General features: G+C 41.7%; 1 pseudogene; it reads right to left on the bottom strand.

The window, feature by feature from the left end:
- Positions 1-803: 803 nt before the first annotated feature.
- Positions 804-15303, bottom strand: LOC119735785 (annotated as a pseudogene).
- Positions 15304-23497: the final 8194 nt, after the last annotated feature.

Here is a 23497-nt window from a genome sequence, read left to right as displayed (position 1 = left end):
ATCATAGTACGCATATCTGCTGCTATCCGTTTGGGATTTAAACATCCTTGTAAAAGCTTTTGCAGGCGATGCTCTCATTAGAGAATAGTCGTAGCCAGCAGAGGGGGGGGGTGTATTATTTCCGTCTCCAATATTTTTCAATTTCGCGTATGTATCGCCCTAAAAAGCACCATATACATGTATTATCCGTTAGTGTGCATAATATTTGGCTTTGAACATCGCCCCCTTCGGCAGAGGGTACCAGCCCCCCCCCCCCCCCCCGGTAAGGTTTCACAAATATATAGCTCCTGGTCTCAAGTTTACACCTGCAATGGCATATCAAGAGCGCCCTCACTTAGAAAACAGAAACAGTTTTTCCAATCCTCCACGTTAATTACACTGACAAATATGAACCCCAATCCCTCCCGGCCCCATAAGGCTGAGAGCTCCTTTCATGCTTCATGAATCAAGATGTCAGCACGGAAAGATTTCCACATACGAAGTTCACTCAACACCCTGTGTACAAACCCTACGAGATTGGACTGAAACATTTTAAGTGTTTTCTAGGAAAATACTTGTATTTTCTCAGTGCTCAAATTGACTTTGATGACATGAAATTGCTATCTGGCGGCTTGTTAGTCAATACATAGGAAAATTAGTGAACTTCTTATATGGAAATCTTTCCGTCAGCACTTGCATGAAGAACACAGGCAACAAATATTGTTGCAAAAGATCAGCATTGGGTTCACTATTATTAAATTTGCTTTAAATTAGCAATTCATCTTGGTTTAAAAGAAAGTTGGGCAACATGTGTACAGACCGGCTCTATGGATGTTCCTCCGCTTGTTTTATTATAAAATTATTTGAACGGTTACATATAAAACAGAATATCTACTCTCTACGGATACAATGTGTTGTATAAATTATAGTGGGCTTTATTTCATGGGCCTAAGTTTGTAATGTTGGATGATGAATGGATGTTCAGTACAAACCTTAACTAAATAATTCATAGACGAATCAAAAAGCTAAACACAAACACGTTTAGTTGCATGCTAGCTGAAGCATTCAAAACTTCCAACTATTACATTTAAAAAAATACAAAAATATACTCATCATATATTGTTATCATAATGACCTACTCACATACACATCGGAACCAATATTCTACTGAGCTACTACCGCTATAAAAATGTACAGGCATAAAATCGTTTTCTTTTTACGTTTACAAACATCTATTCACACTAACTTGAAAAGGGCTGCTTGATAATATTAATGCCGTTTTCAATTGCAGAATTGGCAGCGGAGGTCGGCAATAATGCCAAAATGTATGTTTATGAAACGATATTCAGTGACCGTTCTATTGGGAAATATGCACATAAACAGGCGGACCGACACCACCACAAATAATATTAACATAATGCAGAATTCACACGTCCGCGTTCGTATTGGACTTGATTTTTCAAGAAGAAAAAAAGGCGGTTCTACTCTATGTTCTAATTTAACTTATTTGAGGTACATGTATTGCGGACATAATAGGAGGGCGCTGTTTGGTTTGGGTAAATACAAAAGATTTTACCCGATTCAAACAGCGCCCTCCTATTGTGTCTGGCATACCTCGAAAGGCTAATACGATTTCTGCTCACAAAAAGCCATCGGATATGTAAAACCACCAGCTCAATTTGTTTGCGCCCCAGTTGACCATGTAAAACATACAATTCGCCAAACTTACAATCCGTAACGGATCGTAATACTTACAATCGATAGTTTACAATTAAGGAGGTTTACCGGCTGCCCGTACTGGACCTTAAATTGTGTGAAGTTAAGAACAGTTTTCATAAATTTGACAAAAGGCCAAACGAGAAGGCGACTTTTATAAGGGAAGATCCAATTTTCCTGTTCGGTCAAGAGATACAGACCTTCGACTAGGCAGAGTGTACCCACAGTATTCATGGACCGCGGTTAAGATCCTTGCTGTATTCGCTTGGACAGAACGTTTTTCCTGCGGCTTCCGATATGCAATACAGCCTTTTAATGTCAAATCACTGAGTTATTAAGACTTTAGTGGTGAGAATCCGTTTTTAGGAAAATGCAGATGAAAAGGCTAATCGAAGTAGTGCTTCAATGCTAACAACAACATAACTACAAGTACATGGTATATGTACAGTCAGTCAGTCCATAACATTAGGGTCCAATATCTCTACGTCAGTGACAGACGATTTTAATAATGTATCTATATTCAAGAGTGCTTATGCAAAGAAAGTACATAAATGTACCTGCCAAATAATCTGAGAAATATGTATTTTTGAAATTAATTTTAACGATACGTATGTGCAAAAATTAGACAGGTCAGGTGTAACAGGGACACAGAAATGTCACACCTTTGGACCCCAGATTCATGGACTGACACATAAGCTATCGTAGCGACAACTTCTTCATTAGGATTATAAATTGTCCTTGTTTATAAGGAGGATGTTGCATTAACAGTGCTCTTATTATCGGAGTTCGGCTGTATATACAAATTGCAATTATAAGAACCCTGGAACTTCCCACGTGCTGGATACAGTCCAGATGTCGGGAAGCCTTGAGCATTACAGATGATTACAACTCACAAGGCAACTCAGAAACCGATGCAATGCTCTGACAGAGTCGGTCCGGGTTGGGAACCTGGAAGATGGTGGAACAAACATGACATAATGTGAACATCGTGCTGTGTTCCCGTGACAATTCATTGTCTGAAATGTACTACAAGGTTGTTTTTGTCCGGATACTTGGCCTCCGTAAAATCAATAGGTGGGGTGGGGTTGGGGTGGGTGGGGGTGGGGGGGGGGGGCTCGTACCATACTTGTAACGGGGGCGTTGCTCAAATCCGACGTTAGTAGAACTATATTACACGATAGTGTACAAACATCCCCTAACCAAATGGTTCTGTCCGTATTTTGTGCACAGGCGGACATTATTACCAGTATAATTTGTCTTGGGTGTCAGAGCGGGGGGATGCATTATTTTCAATGAAAGTCTATGAAAAAAATACAGAGCTGGGGGTGGGGTTGTTGTTAACCACCCCCCCCCCCCGATCCGCACCTGCACTGCAAAAAAACACACAATAGTTCATTGTCAATCACTTGCAATATAGATAGGATTAGATATCACTGTGTAATATATGGTGATATCGGCTCTGTTTATTTGCACTCTCTAGTTTCCAAAAGTGCCACTAGGGACATGGCAATTTAACGTGGAAATAATTTCAATTTTAGATTCAACTACTCTGAAAAAAAAAACATTAGTCATGAGGAAACAGAAAACGACGTCACCAGCATTATACTCAGTCAACTAGTTACATTAACCCTAACTCCATAGCATGATTCACTAGGAACCATTCCCCCTGGCAACTTCCAACACCATATGGATGGGAAACTGCACACACGTATTTCTGGCTTTGATTCTGGAGGTGTGCCAGCCCAATGTAAAAGACTGTCAGTAATATAAAGGGTACTCTACCCATCCTGACAGATTCTTACAAAACATGCCGTTGGAGTTTGATGGATTGAGTTCTGTTAGGGTTAAAGCATTTATTTTTGAACACCTACCCTCAAGCTGCATCAACAGCCATCAATAGTGAGCTGAGCCTACCTATGGATATTTGTTCAAATACACCGAAGCCCATCACTCATCGACCATTTTCCGTTGGAATATTTTGTTTTTGTTAAAGGCAATTTGTAATATATGTGTTTACTGTTAACAAATTTTTATAGATTTTTATAGATTTATATATTCTTTGTGTAGCCAGAGGTATTAGACTTGAAGGCCTTCGGGCCACAGTTTTCAGGTAAACTTTTTTAATTCCAGGCATATGCCCATGGCTTTCGTCATGTTCGTTTTTGTTTTCTTGTTTTTAGTTTTCTTTTATTTTGTGAATGTTTGTTGTTTGTGTTTTTAATGCCGAATAAATAATAATAATAATAAAAGAGTCCGAAAACCTAAGTGTCTTGCAGTGTTTCCATCAAAACGACTAAAGTATGCATGAACATAGCCTCGCCCAGCTACAGAAAAAGAAGAAGTAAAAAGCAATGTTTCCATCGAAACGACTGAAGTATTCATGATATAAGCCTCACCAAGCTAAAGAACAAACGGACCGTACAACTCACAATCGATAATCAACACTTTAGGAGGTTTACCGCTGCCCGCACTGGACTTAAAGCATTTTGAGGAGTTAAAACTGTATCACTTAAGTTGACAAAAGGTCAAATGCAAAGGCGACTCTACTGGAAGATATAGTACGAGCTCACGCTCGAACTTGTTCTCAGACTAGTTCTTACCGTGGGCGTTATCGTCCTCGATGCCCTGGCATATGTGCAGGTACTCGGGGGAGTCCACCAGCGATTCGAAGGCCGGGTCCCACCAGTCCGGGAGGGCGCTGTCTTTCTTGACCATCATGGCCTGGCCTCCGATGGTGCAGCGGTTGACCTTGTCTGAAGCCAGCTGAAGGTGATCGGTGACTTCCAGGTATTCGTTCACGAACACTGCATCCACCTTTGCAAGATGAAGAAGGTGCGTAATGTCTGTATTTATTTATGCCTTGTATTTGAGCGAGTGTGGGTGCTGTAACATCAACATTTTGTCTGAATGCGAACTTAAGTTTTGCATTTCTTGAAATAACTTAAAAGTAACTTTACCTCAGTCTCATATAATTAATTGTTGAAGTAAGGCAAGTTGTGCATAATTGTAAACGTATCAACGTATGATCCCCAAATAACGTTGACACAAAAAAGTAACTACAGTCGACTCTCGTTAGTACAAACTCTGTTAATACAAAATTCTGGTTATAACAAACATAAAGCCTTGGTCCCGACTGTGCATTTATGTGCACAATGAATGGGACTGATGTTCCTCTTAATACAAAATTCTGATATAACATACAAATTGGCTAGGTCCGAACGAGTTTGTTATAACGAGAGTTGACTGTAATTGAAAGTTCTAGACCTTTGTTTCAGGTCGAAGGTCAAAAATCAAATTTCTTGTCTGAGGCTATAATTGTCTAGGTCTTCCATCATTACAACGACTGTGAAACATGCTGACAGTCGACGTAGCCTGCTCTGGACGAATGCATATTACCCACATAAATGGATAGACATTTCAAGGTGGTTGATGCGTAAATAGGACCGGGGAATCTTTCATGGCATTTAATGGCAGTGACTAAACTGCCTCATCCTCGTTGAAGGACAATGACGAGGCACTTGTATTCTTCACTGCTAAGCCTGGAACCCACATACTCCGGGTTTGCTATTGCTGTTTTTGCTGACGGCTGTTTGATATCTGAAATCAGCTTCGATGTCTCTGTACTTAAAACCTGATGCACACGTTAAGTTACCAGTATAGGGCGCTTCAAATGGCTGGCTTTGTATGAAGGCTGCACAGGCAAGCTTCGTTAACTTGAATGTATTCTAACATAATAACAGTGCGAGACAAAAAAAATATACACTTTTAAAATTGGCCATAGTTTTATTCTGTAGCAATAAAGATAAGATATTTCCATGTGTACTTTTAGAGTAACTCTTTCTGCTTCTTTTGGTGTCATTTTTACTGCATTAGTGTTCATGCATGACTTGCGCCAACTGGTCAGGGCTGGATAAGAATGAGACAATTTAAAAGAACACAACCATTGTCTTGGTTCTGGTCATGGAATGCATAATCAGTTCAGATTTGTGGATCTTGCTTGCAAGAGCTTCAGTAGGAAAATATGGATGACCTCCAGGAAAGGATAACTCGTGAAATGGACATTCTCAGACAAGACAGGGAGGTGATTCGCCGTGCTGTTGCAGGAATGATGCGCCGAGCCCAGCTGTGCATTGAACGGTTGAGGACTAAGACACCGTGAAATTTAATTGCCTTTTTAATTTAATTTAAATGTCTTAAATAAAAACGAAGTTTAAAAGCTAATGAAATCCTGTTTTGTCTCTTTGTTAGACAGTGGTTGTGTTCTTTTAAATTGTTTCTTTCTTATCCAGCCCTGACCAGTTGGCGCAAGTCAGATTTCACCCGACCCCTTTAATTGTCTCCTGTGCAGTCATGCATGAAAATTAATCCAGTGAAAATGTCACCAAAAGAAGCAAGAAGAGTTACTCTAAAAGTACATATGAAAATATCTTATCTATATTGCTACAGAATAACACTATGGCCAATTTTAAAAGTGTATAGTTTTTTGTTGACTCACACTGTATCTTAGCACCCTGCTAGTCAAGTGCAGCCTTTTGTTCCAATATGGCAACTTTTTCTTGAAATAGATGTATACCCAGCACGATATGTGTCAAAGGGATACCCTAACACCTCCCGGGCCCCTAGATATCTCAACAGAATCCCTGAGATTCCTGTAACATAATGAACAACACAAAAGAGGGATGGGGGGGGGGGCTCCGCCACATGTGAGCATAGCCAAGGTTAACGTCACGCTCACAAAAAAAAACAATGTTCATCGCTTAATGTGATCAGAAACGTTACCTCTCCGTTATTGACAGCTGTAAGGAGATCCTGTTGAGTAGAGTAGTACCTCACCTGGTTGCGAGCCAGGTTATTACCCTAGAAAGAAACAAACAATAAACAAGGTTATGTGACATTGTTGTATATAGACAATACAGACGACAACTTCATGGTTTAAAATATGCAAGGGTCATAATTTATGATTTTGTTTCCCCAAGATACCTGAAAGGAAAAAGTCGAACATGTCTCTGGCCATCACAAGACATCCAGTCCTAATCCAAGGCTCAAGCTATTCAAATCAACTGTGAGCCATTCTTTAAACACAATTCATGAATACGTAAGACATTCTACCCATTCCTATTGGTCGTAAGCCCGTCTCATGGCCGGCTTTAAACGGTTAATACAGACCAGCGGCGTATTTTTTTTTTGCAGCATACATCGTATTTTAACCAAACACATCACGCACCCTGAATACATGAATATTTATCACGCTGTCTGGATGGAAGAGACCAAGGTTTTCCTAGTCTTTTCCCTTCAATTAAACTTATCCCAACCTACAAAAAATATTTGATGAAAATGGACACAGGTTCGAACCACAGACCTTGCGATCCGTAGTTCATTCCACTATCCACTAGGCGTGGCCACTGTGGCAGCTCGACGAAAGCCGTTCTTTGAATTTGATTAATGTACATGCATGACTGAGTGATATCAATGGTGTGACGTCATTGTTGTTTTCTTTTGAATAAACATCGAACTGGCTGGTAAATCATGATCCATTGACGAATGTAATTTTGGCTCTTATCAAATCCGTTGCCTTTACCGTTTGATTGGTTGAAGGTTCACAATCCCCATGTAGGCATGTGCAACTTAACTTACCAGTGAGTCGGTATTTCATAGTCCTAAATTCACAATACATTGGCACAGTCATTTGACTCGAGACTGGATAACTCATGGTTGACAGGTGATTGAAGCGTGCTTGACACATGATCGACTCGTAATAGCTGTGGCTCGTCCATTCACATCGCTTACCGTTATCTCTGGAAGCCTCTTCAGGCAGGTGTCGTCCTCCGCGTAGGATTGCAGGAAGCCTATGGTCTTGCCGGTAAGGTCTCTCGCCAATTGAAGGACTGCGGATCCGCTCCCATTGCAATCATGAAGACAGACAGATGCTGCTTGCTAATACTGTCCGTGAACTTGAAGGTACGGACCCTAGGGTAGGTGGCCGCCCACCCTAGAAATGAATCACACAAACTGGTAAATTGACGTGCAGCCTGAGGTAAATTACCTTAACTGTTATGCAACTTTGTACTTTTCCTTCACTTTCATACATGCTAGTCATTTTTTTTTCTATTTCCACATGCCCTCGGACTATGGCTGTTTATAAGATACATGCAGGCCAAAACAAATGTTTTTGCTTCCGATTACATGTCATTTGAAAATGGGGTAGCTATATATAGGTAGGTAGGGATTTATATTTTTATATGAATCTGTCTGCGTTTAGTAAAAGGTAAAAGGTAAAATTGATGGCATTCATGATTTTCTTTTCATTCCCCCTCCCCCGAAAAAAAAGAGGTTAGGGGCAGTAAAAAAGGGTAGGTAGAATAGCCGGAAACAGACCTTTTTTTGGCCAAATGTTATTTGAAACCAAAAAAAAAACTAAAACCAGCAGCAAATTTCAAGAGAACTGCGCGATCGAAATATGAATTAGCCATGAAGAAGTTAAGCTTCATGGTTTAGGGGAACAAAGGAAAAGCAGTTGGGGGGATTCGATTAAGAAAATCTAGACCTGAATAATGACGAATTCCTGCGCCGTCTCCCCCTCCCCCCCCCCCCCCCCCTCCCCCCAAAATCTTGTTTATTAAAAACAACACAGATTGTGTCATCTATGAATTTAAACTAGATGAAATAATAGAAATAGAACAAATCTGCAAACGAAACTAGGACAATCGTAGCTATCTAGATGTAATCACGATATTACTTTGTGATAATAAAGTGAGGCCACAATGAGCAGCAGCTGCACCCAAACATGGCAAAATCTCAAAGTTGGCAGGGCAGTGGCGTGACAAAGAGGGAGGGTCATGCGGCACTCCCAACACTCAAGGCCTTCCCGATCCCCCTCTCAGAAGATGGGAAAAGTAGAATTGACTTCCTCTCAGAAAACGATGCCTCCATGTGTGTAAATTAAACCCCAGTAAGATCACGGCCATACAATGACAACTTCTGTCGACAATTTATAGGCCTACAGGAAAACACACCCAAGAAATGTTTACTCTGAGTCCACATCGCAAGAACAAAAAATATCAAATAATTGACTCCATAATTTGCACGACTGAACACTTCTCCTAGTGCTAGAGATATACAAAAATGATATTTTGCGAAAACAGCAAATCCGTAATTGATAACGTTAGTACGAAAAAAACCCGAGCAATAATCAGTTTTAAAAAGGCTCGAAAGGAAACATAATAACTTGTGTGGACAATTTGGAGAAAAAAAATGTGATCAGGACTTCAACAAATCATCACCGTACAGAAGTACCACCCAAGTACAGATAAATGCTACTTCGTGGAAACCGGTAAATGGCAAGTTTTAGTTTCACGAAGTAACGCTCTTGAAAGTGTGCGAGCAAGCGGACACTGGCGCGAACGATTTTTGTTTTCACAAAGTTACAACACTTTTACGGAAAACTATTTGAATAAAAACACTTTAACAGGAATGTAATAATAAATCCATATTCTTGTAGAATTGCAGAAAATTTGCATTGAGCTTCTTAACTAGTGAAAACGAAAAATACCGATTTAGCGCGCAATGTACACGAGTGTTACTTTGTAAAAACGAAAATCATCCCTTTCTGTAGAATACGCGCGCGTGGTGCGAACACCAGTCCACTTCACTGTTTACTTCGTGGTGTCGCTGACGAAATAATAACAGAATAAGAGGAAAGAAAGAAAAAAAGGACGAATTATTCCTAAAGATTTCCTACCTGTGCATGCGTCGTACCAACCGCCTTGTAACCCGATGCCAGGCCTCGGTGATTCACCGGCAACATGCTCCCAGCAGTGTACGTACACGTCCCACACCAGACTGCACTGCTTATTTGCAATTCGGCAAACTGAAGCAGAGAAACAACACAATACACCAATATAAGGTAAGACGGACACAACCACGGTTGCTTGCAATCAGCGGCCTGTATTGAAATCATTCTACCGCTAGTCCTTTTCATAAGAGATGGCTCTGCCCACATTTTCTAAGTAGGCCCGCACTTTGAATATCATTCTCTCTAAAGCTGGTAATTATTAAGCCACATTCTTTCCAGCTAAACTGCCTCTAATCAAGGAGTTGTGATTTAAACATGAGAACATCTTGGTCTAACTAAACAGCAACCTTTTCTGTTAAACTAAATTCATAGAGAGCCATTCCTGCTCAATGGTTCCAAACATTGTGGACGAAACCGCAATCCATGTTACAATCAATAGCGCCCTCTGTTGAACGGGGGCGGCAGATCTTTCTTGTCAAGTTGTCTGTTGACGCCACTTATCTTTATAAAAAGATTGGATAGTGTACAGAAAGCCGCAGAAGATAGCTACTTGAAATTACCATATTGGAAATACTGGTGGTGATCTTTAAAGGACAAGTTGCCGTTTTATAGGCAGTTGTGATTCACTTTTGTAACATCGTGGTTCACCTGAAAAAAAAAAATGAGTCATTTTGTCCGTCTAGTGACACTCTATGGCTCAAAGTGTGTCACTACACGGACAAAATTAATAACTCATGTTTTACGATAATGAGTCAAATTAATTACTCTGGGTTTTCTTTGTACTGTTTGTCCATCACCACTGACCACGGTTCACAGCAGCGTATCCAGCTTTTGATATCAGGGGGCCCGGGGGCAACCGCACATCCGCGCCGAAATGTAGACATGTTTTTTTTCTCCGGACACTTGCCCTCCGTAAAATCAAAAAGCGGGGGGTGGGTGGGGTGGGGGGTACCCATCTTCCAAATGGGGGCGCTCTTCAAAACCTACCATTATTATGTATACTATATTATTATATGGACAATTTCACGGCGCATTGTAATGGTTATGTTGAGCGGGTTTTCTTTGGTGGGATTGATGTCTGAAGAACTCTATAAACACTTCAAATCGAGGGGGGGGCAAAGTGCCCCCTTGCCCCCCCCCCCCCCCCCCCTGCATACGCCACTGACGGTTCATGAATGTTTAAACGTCGTGGTTTCCTTTGTCAATGCCAGTGTTAACTTTTTGCGACGTTTGGAAATAAAATCAAGAATGAAATTTGTCCTTTTTAGAACGTCATAATACATGTACGTGACAAAAGTGCGCGTCAAAATCTTTGATACAGCGCACGGTGTATGTACGCGCAGAACGTATACCGGCGGCCATTTTTGAAAGATCGGGGGCGAACTGGTCAAAAGGCAAATTTAGCTATGTGACTGGTGCATGGGCATCCGCTATCTAGTCTTAATAACGAGATCAGCGGTTGACGCCTTTTAGAGATACGATGGTCACAATACGAGGGCGCTATTTTGAGTGGGTTAACCATTTTTTTCTGCCTTCTGAAAATGTACACACTCCAAATAGCGCTCTCATTTATGTATCTACCTTCCGATGAAGGCTAATTGTTTTGGAGAAACGGTGGTAGCAAGCAACATTTTTGCAAGCTGGTTGACATAACCACACAAGAGGATATCGAGAAAAAAATGGAATAAACCTGACTGAATGGTCAGTAGTAAAGAATGTTGTACTGACCTGCGTTGATGATGTCAACGTTATAGCCTCGAACTTCTCCACTTGCCTCATCGCTAAATACGGAGGTGAAAAGGGGTAAAACACATGTATGTAACAGATATTGCCGAATCGTGCTTTATCAAAAACCCTAGAACATATTTATTTGAACCTGCTTTGCAAAGAAATTGGCCGGCACAGAAATGCGTTGCAAAGCAAGTACAGAATGCAAATAATAGTAATACTAATCATAATGTAATACATTTAGGTCAATATTTATATAGTTTTCGACTTTCCTTCAGCCGATTCAATTTCAAAGTGAAAGTCAGTCAGTGAGACAGGCAGCCAGTCTTATTCATAACCAGCTCTAAGGCAGTGAGATAGGTAATCAGTCTAATTCAGAAGTAACAGTCAGTCAGTGAGTATGGGAACCAGTCTTCTTCAGAAAATGGACAGCCAGGCACATAGAGTACATACCTATGCCATATTTTTTTTTTTAAAGAAGCGTCGTACGTTACTGTCTGGACACTTAGACCTCCACAAATCAATAGGTGTGTGTGTGTGTATTGGGGGGGGGGGGGGCTCCTGCCATATTTTCAATGGGGAGCGCTGATAAAATCCTGCAATCAGGCACACTATAGCAGTTTTCTCATTTTTTGGTAATGGTAACACTATGAATAAACCACACCAAAAGAAAGATCCGAAAATACTCTTTCAGTTGGTATATAGTTAATGTATGGGCGGCCAAACATATCAACATGCCGCCTTTCTGAAAAGTAGTGAATATATCTGTGTTGAGAGTGTTTTGTGTGTGGTTTCCTGGTCGACTAAAGTCGCCCATGGGAACCAGCAGGGGGGTAGTTCTTGTCGACAAAAGTCGCCCATGGGAAGGAAAGGGTTAAAAGTGTTACCAATAATGCACCCTTCTCAAGACTATATATTTAGGGGAGACCATTCACATGTACATCACATTCTTACATGTTGCTGTTCCATTTTTATTTGATTTTTTTTGGGGGGGGGGTGGGTGGAGTGTGGGTGGGGGGGGGGGGGGGGGGGGGGCTAGACAACATTTTGTGGGGGCTAAGGTACCGTGTACCGTGTAATGTGTATATGTCCATCGGAGCACCACCATAATTTTATGCATGGGACCAGTGAAGTTAGACTTAAAGCATGCGTAATATCTGTGCGCCGTGCAAATGGAGCGGGATTCTTGTCTTAATACACGCAACGAGTGTCGGTTTATACGAACCGCGACAACAAAATTAACCTACTTGTTTTCAAGACTACTTTTGCAACCTGCATGCGCTATGCCCATAGCTGCGTGCAATGAACGTGGCAGCGCCCATACGTCTGGAAAGTGCGAGTTGAGAGTTCAATTTTTTTACTACCAAAAATGACTGAAATTTCTGAATAAACTTCGGGAATAATGGGAGTCATTACACCTCTTTACGCCAACAAAAGTTACTATTTTTGTAGAGCGAGCTGACACTTATTACTGTATTACCGTTTAGAATGGACTAGTTTTACGCGTTTCCAGGAGGATTCAAGGTACGTACGGGAATGCTAGTGGGCCATGTTGTTGGTAAGGTACTGTATACGGACTGGAGCTGCATTCCGCCGTCACTGAGCTGGACATTCGTTATGTTTTTACTGAATGGCAAATTAATATTCTTAAGATCGAAAATTGGGGTGGGTGGGTGGGTCAAAACAATTCCCCCCCCCCCAAAAAAAAAAAAAAAAAAAAAAAAATTGAAATTTAAAAACATCGAACATTTTGAAAGCCCTCGACATTCTAAGAAGATGCATTCAGCGGAGAGGGCGTCCTCTTTCAATATCCTGTTTGGGAATCAAAACAAAAATCGCGCCAGGTTCCCAGCAGTCCAGTGAGAGATAAAAGAAAGGAGAGGGCAGCAGAGCCCTTAGACTGTTAGCAACGAGAATTGGGCGCTGCTAGCTCATGCCCTCTGGTTTTAACACAAAATGACCTTGTTTTCCGTTTGAGAGCATGCATCACTGCATCAACATAATCAGGTCTTTGATAGTGACAGAGGCGTTTTTATTTGAGGGGTCACTTGCGCACCGGTCCTCAACTTGACATCAGTTGCATGCAGAACGCCGGTTTTCAGCGGTGATTCAAACCCCATACCCCCCCCCCCCTGCAAAAAAATAAAAATAAAATAAAATAAAATCTACTCACATGTACTCAAGACTGACGTCATAATCACCGATAGCAAACAACCAAATCTTATCCTCTTCACTTGTAGGCATATTCGTTTCTTCTTGGACTGTAGGTGGACAGAAAAAAAGTACAAACCTTAAAGACAAAAATCAAACTAGTCAACTAGGAACCAGTAAAACTTCGTCCGCAAATCTGGTTAAAATTGAACCACGGGTCCTAGCTCTGCGATTGATAGCGACAGTTTTCCTGCATGAACAGAAATTTTGATATTTCGTATTCGATCGTATAGTTGTTTGCATTCTCCAACATTGTCCACCACAGAGAAAGTACATGTATCCGAACCCTGAAGCTTAAACTACAAAAGGCGATGCCTTACTTTATTTGAAAATGATGGACAATTGAGTTGAATTATGTAAGGAGTGTTGAGAGAAAAAAAAATTGTTCTCAGTTAAACCGAGGTATTTCGTTCATACTTCACTTGGGCGATACTTTACAAATTTCAGACGTGTTCCAATGCCGGTCAGGTTCTTGTTTGCTTGACTTTACAATCGCAGGTTTAGGATGTTTAGGGACTCTAGATTTCTGTTTACTTTTTTTGAATTGCTTCTCCCCCCCCCCCAACGACATCCGTTTCCCATCTCCTGATTGGTCCATCACATGCATATCTAATGCATTGTTCTCCACAACACAAACCCAAGATAGGCTTTACGTCTACATGTATTGAGAAATGTTCCTTCCCCAATTTAGTGATCAAAAAGGTAGAATGAGAAGTGAAAAACGCTCACTGAGTTTCGATCTCGGATCACCTGATTAAAAGTCAGGACTACTTCCAACTAGTCCACGAATCAACTGCCCATAGTCGGGGATTTAAACACCATTATTCCTAATTGTTATATAACTTATTCTTTAAATCTCTGACATCATGAATATTCATAAAGTAGAAAGAGCGCCCTCCTTTGATATTGTCGGAGGAAAGATTTCCATATACGAAGTTCACTCAACACCCTGTGTACAAACCCTATGAGATTGGACTGAAAAAAATTGTGTTTTCTAAGGAAATCCTTGTATTTTCTCACTGCTCAAATTGACTTTGATGACATGAAATTGCTATCTGGGGGCTTGTTAGTCAATACAGAGGAAAATTAGTGAACTTCGTATATGGAAATCTTTCCATTTTCTGATCTCGTGTGGAAAAAAAAATAATTCGCGAACCAAAGGGCTGGGAGTGATAACTCAAGAGTAGAAATACATGTACATGTATATTGAGTGATGACAGTATTGAGGGAACTCAATGTAATCTGGATCCCTCCCCCATTATTAACATAGGTTAGTCAAGGGGACAGTATACCTGGGGCGGTGTTTGGCGTTGTTCCGCTGTCGACATTGACATAGATATCGCCCCTCTGCGACAGACCTAGCCCGCCGATCAGCAATGCGATGAAAGCCACTACCACAGCCACCACGGTCATCACAAACAACACTCTGTCACCGGAGATTGCCCGGGCCATCTTCGGCGGCGGTACGGAGCGAGTCCTTTTGGGAGTGTGGATTACCTGACGGGACAACGGCTCACCGTCGTATTTTGACGGCATGCTGTTGTTCCCGTTGGCGGTCTCCCCCGGCGCCGTGTCGTCCAGCGACACCACGTACAGTTTGTTGTCGTCCGGGAACAGTATCCCCGGCTGGTCGCTCGGTTTACGATCCATGGCTGACTTTCATATCATGTGTTTCTCCACAGTTCACTGTCTGGTTGTTGATAACCGTGTCTGCAAATCCGCGTCCAAAAGAATGGATGTTATTGTGTTGAATTGGACAAGCGGGATGAATTTGCGAAGTGCGTGTATTTCAGCCCGTTGCCTGTGACCCAGTAAGATTGACGCAGGCTTTATTATACCAAAAATCGATTGACCCTTTCTATATTCGTGCTTTAAAAGCTCAGCAAAACCCACTATCTCAACAAAGCGATGCTATGCTTCAATGATCCTATTTAAGCAAGTGGCCTCGCCATGCGACTGAACTTTCAGAATCGCATATCACAGTGTGGATTATAATGGAGGGTATCGTTGAAAGCAAGCCGCACACTATGGCAGTCACAACTAACTACATGTACATGTACATGTAATAAGCCGTGTTGAATCCGTGGGGGGGGGGGGGGGAGGGTAATAACGTGCAGCATTCCCTAATGCTTACAGCAATAAGCCATTTAAGTCAATAATGTTGATGCCAAAGAGGGAACGATGCGTTGTGCACATGTGTATTTACTAAAAAATAAACGTAATGATTTTATATGTTCATGCAAACATTTTATTTGCCGTCTCCAACTCGGTTTATTTCCGGTGTTTCGTGTGATATGATCAGGATCATACAGAATGTCAGCAGTCAGGAGATAATTAGATGAAAAAGAAAACCATAAAAAAACCCTTATCAAAGTTCTGGTGACTGTCAACCTCTGTAGTGTGAACTTCAATAGTTGGGGTCGAGGGTGTGGCGGCAAATTTGTTTGACACCTGTAAGCCAAGTTGTAGGCCTAAATTTCCGAAAATTTCACTTGCAGATCCAACAAGTGCGATGGCCCCAAAGACAAATCAGCACAGAAGTGAAGATGACTGGTTTTTTTTTAATCGATTGCTCACCCCTTTACCTCTACGGATTCGTTAGTATAAAGAAAGGAAAAGGGGAAACCGTGCCCCTAGTTTCGAAGAAGGTCGAGCCCCTTATGTGCTTATTTGAGATATGATGGACATAACAGCGCCCTCCTGATATGTCTGTCATATCTCAAATAGGCTAATAACACCCCCCCCCCCCCTCCTTCCACCCCGGTTTCCGAGTTTTACAGGGACGGTCGGTCTCCCCATCACACATTGGTTCTAGATCCGCTGGATTTTCCTTTAGGAAATTAATCAAAATTGTTAGAAGAGCAGCGAAATTGTTTTTAAAAATATCAAAAGGTTTCCTGTGTTCATTACATTTACATCGTATAACAAGAACGGCGCCTCCAACGTTAAATGCTATCCAGTCCTCCCCCGCCCCCGGATTTTCCAAGGTGACCAGAATAATCGGGAATTTCAGATGACCTAGCTAGCCTGACAAATTCCATTATGCACCGCACCGCTTAAGATGGACGCAGACCCTTGAACTCAATGAAGTCATTTGATTCGTACTTGCAAATCTTTTGTTGTGCTGCACTCTTTGTTTGTGTAAACCAAATTGATCTTCATCTTCAATTTAATTGATCAGCAGCCAAAATAGTTTGAGATGTGATACAGTGTGAGTAAAAAAAAAAAACGGAACCGTAATGTCGGATTATTGTTTTAGTAAAGTTCTAATGTAGCACTTTCAAAATCTAGGATATGAAAGCCAAATTCACAAGCTTTCTTTATTACAAGAATCATTCAAATCACTTACGTACTTTTCAAGATACAGAATTGTAAACACAACCACCGTTTTCAAGTTCTGTCCACGGATCACAAAAAAAGGAGTGCGTTCTTTCAGCAAAACGAAAGCCATTCACACGCATCCCTATGTGGTTTGTTTTGGTTTTGCTGAAAGAACACTCCCTTTTTGTGATCCGTGGACAGAAATTTAAAACGGTGGTTGCGTTTAAAATTCCGTAACTTGAAAAGTACCTAAGTGATTCGAATGATTCTTGTACTGAAAGAAAGCTAACGAATTGGGCTCTCATATCGGAGATTTTGAAGTGCTGCATACAAAACTTCACTAAAACAATGGTCCCGACATGTGGGTTTCGTGTTTTTTGACTCACCCTGTATATGTTGTGTTTTTAAAAGTGTTGGAACGATGGTGCAGTTGAACAAAATGTGTCCAACTGCAAGTAGGCTACGTTTGTTTTAGTTCAACAACATAATCGCTCAAATTAGGTTTTGCCCTTCATAATCGCTCTTAACCGTTTCAAACGTCGAATTGTTATTGGAAGTATAATTTTAATTTTGGAATCATTTGGTTCGGAGCGCCTCTGGATCTACAATATGAGTTGAACCTTTCAGCATAGCAATTATGTGGAATGTCGTATACATAATAATATGTGACATACTGAGGCAAAATGAGGAATGTCCCCCAAAACCTTGTTTTGAGTAATCAATGCCCAAAGCCAGATATACTAGAAAAATCTTGTCAAAATTGATACTGATTGGTTTGTATTTTTGAGTAGCCCAGGATTCCAAGACTCGCTCTCTGATTTTTTGTTGGGAAAAAAATACCCCCCTCCCCCAAAAAAGTGGAGAAACTGAAGAATGTTTTTCACTGCCGTTGGCGGCGCAATGCGTATCTTCTTTCTTTTTCAAAGCTATTTTTCTCCAAATGAGGTTTAGCGAAACTTGGCAGGACACTGCTGAAGTTCCTGCGTCATATCTTAGGTAAAAAAGAAGCTACAAAAATAAATTTGGTATCATTAGAATGCACTTTAATATAATGAACATGATGTGAAAAGTCAAAGATGGGGATTATTCCTCATTATGCTATCTAATCTAATTGCACCATGTCCCGAAGGACGTTGGCTCCACGAATTTTCGCTCTCCACTCCTGTCTATCTTGCGCTCTGCGGTGTTCCAGGTAGAAGGTGCTGTTAACCATGATGTCATTTTCCCATCTCTTCCTTGGCCTACCCCGTCTATTTTCCCCAGTCACTGTTTCCAGCAGGATACGCTTTGAAACTCTGTTGTTTTCCATCCTCACTATGTGGCCAAACCAGGTAAGCTAGGTTTTATACATGCGTAAGGTGATTAACTCCGGTGGATTGCCGTCAGCCGAAATTCTCCTTCACACCTCGTCATTTTGTACCATGTCTTGTCAAGAGATGTTCAGGGTTTTACAATAGCAGCGCATCTGGAAGGCTTCTAACTTCTAATTATGCTATGGCAGGTCACATGTAACTTTTCTTTCTTGTTTTACACATTTTGAACGGTCTCCACGTCATCAGACCCTTGCCACGTCCCTCACGACTACCATTTATTTTTCTCTCTCTCTCTTCATTTTACCACCCACGTTCACTAAATGTCAGCGTTGTCATAAAGGCAAAATCGCATAATACAATTTCCGTCAAACAACGTTTCTTTGTTTTTGATCAGCGTATATTTTATCCAATTTGATCTGTATTTAGAAGCTTACTGACTGACGCAATGACGTCACTTTACCCCAAATCAGATTGTGTGAAGTTTCAAGTGGCATTGCCATGATAAGTGGAGTCCCTCCGGATTAGCAAATTGCATTTTGAGGCAACATTTTCATTTGGGAGTTCAGTTTACTTTTGTATTGCCCTGCCGTGCCCTTATGGATATGAATTTAAAGGGAATATGCAACATTTGCTTTTTTTTCAGAAATGGATGGCTTTGGGGGGTTAGTATTTTGTAGCAAATATTGGTATACTGACTTGTTTAGCGTTTCGGGTTTGTAGATGCTGGAAAAAAAACCAAGATAAACAATCATGTTTTTATATTTTGGTTCTCTGACCCCATTTAAAATGAAATGAAGCGAGTTATAGACGTCGGGGAATTGTAAGGTCAGGGAATCAGTCTAGCTGGCTTATACCCGTTCACATTGTGTGTAATCGATTGCGAAGAACATGTGGACTAAATATGACAAATTGGGAGCAGAAGCGGAAATTGACGCAAATTACGACTTTTCTTGAAAATGAGATCGCACCAGGTGCCATGAATCTACAGGATGCTTTAGACTGTCATTCACTAACAGTCCAGTGAGGTAGTTTGTGATAATTTGGTAGTTTTTGTATGTTTGCAAATGTTGTAGGCCTATATTCCCTTTACTCCTCGCATTGTACATCGGAGACGCGTTTCCCCCCAGCCGTCATTGAGAGGAAAAGCGTCAAAGTTGTCCAAGACTCGGCCATATCTCGCTCCCTCTTGGTCACCGTTGAACTAGACATGGAGTCTTCTACTCCGGTGGGACTTTTCTTGAACGGATGCCAACAAATTCAACGCCCAAAGTGTCCTTGCCATTCGGACAATCCTCCACCGTTTCAGCCGCCGCAACTGTCCCAGAAATCCTCCCCTCTCATTCCCGGACGGCAGGAATTAAAGCACCAGATGGTGTGATTATAACGGATCCGTCGGGGAGCACCGGGCCCCGAGGAAAGCGGCCGTTGACTCCCAAATTGCAGGTGATATCACGGATTTCCATAATTCCTCCTTGTAGTGCATGGGTTTTAAGCAGCACCTGCTCTTCCGGTGACAGTCCTTGGTGTTTAATTCGTAGTCTGACGAGATTCTCATATCATGCGCATGTATAAGACGATATTCATTTTCAAGGACTCTGTAAAAAAAACCATCTCAGACAACATCTGCAATCATAATTTAGACCATGTTATCGTATTAACAATCATGATAATTTCGCTGCGTAACGTTTGTTCCCCCCTATGTGGATCTTCCCAGGCATATATGCAGTGGTGTATCAAGGAGGGGGGGGGGGGGCGGGGGGCACCTTGTACATTTGTATTTGGGGTAAACATTTCTTGAAAAGGGCACTTGCACATCCGTGCTAAAATGTAGACACGGTTTTTTTTATCTGGACACTTGGCCTCCGTTAAAGCAAATTGTTGGGGGGGGGGGAGGGGCTGGTACCATCTGTCGATGGGGGCGCTGTTCAAGACCGACGATTATGCACAGAAACGCACGATATATGGTGCCTTTCATGGTGATAGATGCTCGAATTTCAAAGGAGGCACCCGTAACGGCCGATGGCATAAAAAAGGCCATGATCTTTTTTTTTGTGAAATGGCACTTGTTCCGAAAAAAGGGCACTTGCTACGAACAGAGAATTGGGAGGGTGGTAAGCGCTGGTGAAAAAAAGGCGTTTCAATGGAAAAGGGCAGTCTTTACAAAATACCCCCCCCCCCCGCTAGCTACGCCTATCCCCCCTCTCCCCCCCCCCCCCCGCCGACATTAAAAGCTGGATACACCACTGCATAATGTGGCAATGGTTGAGATATCCGATAGAAAACTTACCCCCCACAATGGATACTTTACTTTCTCCTACTCAAATATAAAAGGCCATTGTAGAAAAATAAAAGCCAAAATCAAACAGACGTTTCCGAAGTAAAAAAAAAAAAAAACCCTGACACCTGAGACGACCAATTTTCTCAAAATCAAAACCTCACAACATTCTTTTTGATTCTTGACATTTCAGAACATCCATTACTAACAGTTTCCATTATGACAGCCTCATCATTCCCGGGAATGTCAGCCAAAGGTCCGTATTTGAGATTAACTCACGGAGTTGTTACGCGGAACATTGGCTTACAAAACATTATGTGCTAAGCCAAATGACTTGGGAATCCTTCAGAGCAATAAAGTATGGCATTTCCATGATTTCGGGCTGGTGCTTTTTTTTATTAGCTGATGATAGTTGTGCATAATCAATTCAATTCAACATTACATTAATTTCTATGCTTCATGAAAAAATCATAGAAAGTTTAGAGCAAAGGGTTGAACAATAAAGCAGTAAATATCGAATTTACAGCAAAATGAAAGAAGCAGATAAAGCATGGACTGTTTTAATAACCAGAATTAAGCTTGTAAAAAACAGCCGGTAGAAACAACCCAGGACAGACAAACAACAGTTGTGTAGTGGCGGCAATGTAGTTCGACACCTGTCAGCAGAGTGGCAGGCCTAAATTCCAGAAATTTCACTTGTTGATGCAACAGGTGCAATTGATGGCCCCGAAAATGGGAGGGGGGGGGTGGTACCATCTGTCGGTGGGGGCGCTGTTCAAAACCAACCATTGTTCACACTAATGGACAATATATGGGGCTATTCAGAGCGATACGTGCGTCAAATTAACAAAAAAAAAGCACCCGAACGGCCGCTGGCACAAAAAGGGCACCAATTCTTAAAAAAAGGGCACTTGTTCAGAACAAAAGCACTTCTTAATAAAAAAGAGCACTCCTACAAAAATATTGGGGAGTAAGCGCCGGGGGAAAAAAGGGCATTTCAATGGAAAAGGGCAGTCTTTAGAAAATATTGGGGGGGGGGGTCCACCCCCGCTGGCTACGCCTATGCAAGTGGCAATAAAATTATAGCCAAACAAAATGTACGTGAGAAAAATAAAGAAAATCAGCAGACCTATTAAGGAGAGAAGGCTATAAGATGCATATTGGGAGATAAGAACTTGCTTGTATGTACAGTATTTGAATGTATTAAGACTGCCATAGGAGGACAACGGCTTCTTATGCCCATGCAAAATCTCAAGACAATATCCAAAGTGTGCAAGCTGATTTCCTAACAGTAAAAATTAAAGCTTTTGGAGTGATCATTGGTCAGCCTCAGTGAAACCTCGGGCAAGACAGGTTCGGGTGAAAATCATTCAATGGAATAGATCGATCAAATTAGGTTTTGCCCTTCACCGACGTTTAAACACTATATACTCAGTGTGTTACCTCCCAAGTGAAAGCTGGAAAAAATCGAACTTTGCGTTTGAAGAGATTTTTTTGGGGGAAAATATTTTGGGGGGGAATTTTGCGTTTGAAGAGATTTTTTGGGGAAAATATTTTAGGCTATAGAGCGATTGTTATACTCTGAATCTTCTTGTCCGGATACATACCTTTTTTTCCCCAATATCTACGTCCCCCAATATCTATGTTCCCCAACCCTAACCCTAACCCTTACCATCTAACCCTAACCCTCAGCATGTTCGGGAACATAGGTATTGGGGAACACAGGTATTGGGGAACATCGGGTATATCCCTTCTTGTCCTTAGTCTCACTCTTTTGCAATGGAAGAGTGCGGTGAAAACATTGTAGTTTAGCACTTGTAAACATGTACAAACTACGTTCAGATATTGCCACTCTTCACAACTGAAATGTAAAAAAAGGAGCAGGCCAGGCCAGGCAGGGACAAAATATCAGCGACAGATGGTTCGCCATTTTAATCCCATGTGGCTCTCATTGCGATTGCCCTGTCACCGTTAAAGTGAACACCAACCTTCATTCTGCTGACTGCCTGCTGCTTAGCCATCAGGATGGATCCTGAAGCCTCGAGATCCAAAACTCGTCATCAATTTTGCCTCATTAACAAACTGGGGAGTCAAGGGGTTATTCATCTCTCCAAATGGCAATAGTATGTGGATAATAATGGTGCAATGGAATATAGCCATCGCGATCCAAAAGTAACCCAATATGAGTTAGAAGGACCACTGGCGTAAATCTGTGCCGGGTGCTGCGGGGGGAGGGGGGGGGTTAGTAAAATAAAAAAGATACCCGACCGTGGTATATGGAAAAGATGCGGGCTAGGGGCTGTTCACGATACGGATGTACATGTTATGTATACTGACACCCCTTAACCGTACTTGAAAACGGCGCATTTAAAGCTCTTGTACCTTCTCTCCGCCTTTTTTTGTGTTTCTCACTATGAACAAGTAGGGGTGGGGATTTTCCAATGTCTCACCCCCTGGTCAAAAATTGGGGTATATATACCCCAATCACCCTTGGATTTACGCCCCTGAGAAGGACTGGAAACTCGGAGGTATGATCCAGGCGCCGCACAAGGGTTTTGAGTGGATTTTGTGTTATACCTGAATTCAAAAACAGGGTTCCGCCTGGGACTCTCTGTAGCTTCACAATTGAAGACCCTTTACAAACATTGAAGGACGCGGTGTTTTGACGAGGCCGACTCTCGAGAGCACTAGCGAAGCGAACGATTGTTCATGGGGTGGTCACGAATTATTTTCATGGAAATTTCAATATGCCGGGTGGCTGTTAAACCACGTCCTCATACAAACAGTGCGCCATTTGCAGGCGAGTTATGTGCAATACGGCGCGTTCAACGCGTTGATCACATGCGCATGCAGCAGTGCCCCTCCCTTCTTCGTCTTCGTTACCCTGTTATTGATGGGGTGGGGGGGGGTGTCAGCTCACCACCCCTCTGTCGCTATACCACTGATTGAGAACCCGTAGGCCTATGGGAAAGCATAGTCACTGTCAAGTTGTGCACATGCGCACAGCTTGATGTAATGTGCAACAATAATAAGCTTTATAAACAGTTTTATCTGGTACGTCATTATTAATTTGAATGTTAATAATGGTATTTTTATCGGATTACTTTTTTTTTCTCAGTTACTGTGAATAATGTTCAATTCAGCTCGTATAGCTGGGAATCA

This window comes from Patiria miniata, unplaced genomic scaffold (assembly GCF_015706575.1).
Source record: "Patiria miniata isolate m_02_andy unplaced genomic scaffold, ASM1570657v1 HiC_scaffold_29, whole genome shotgun sequence".
Classification (NCBI taxonomy): Eukaryota; Metazoa; Echinodermata; class Asteroidea; order Valvatida; family Asterinidae; genus Patiria; species Patiria miniata.
This window is presented reverse-complemented; position numbering and strand designations above follow the sequence as displayed.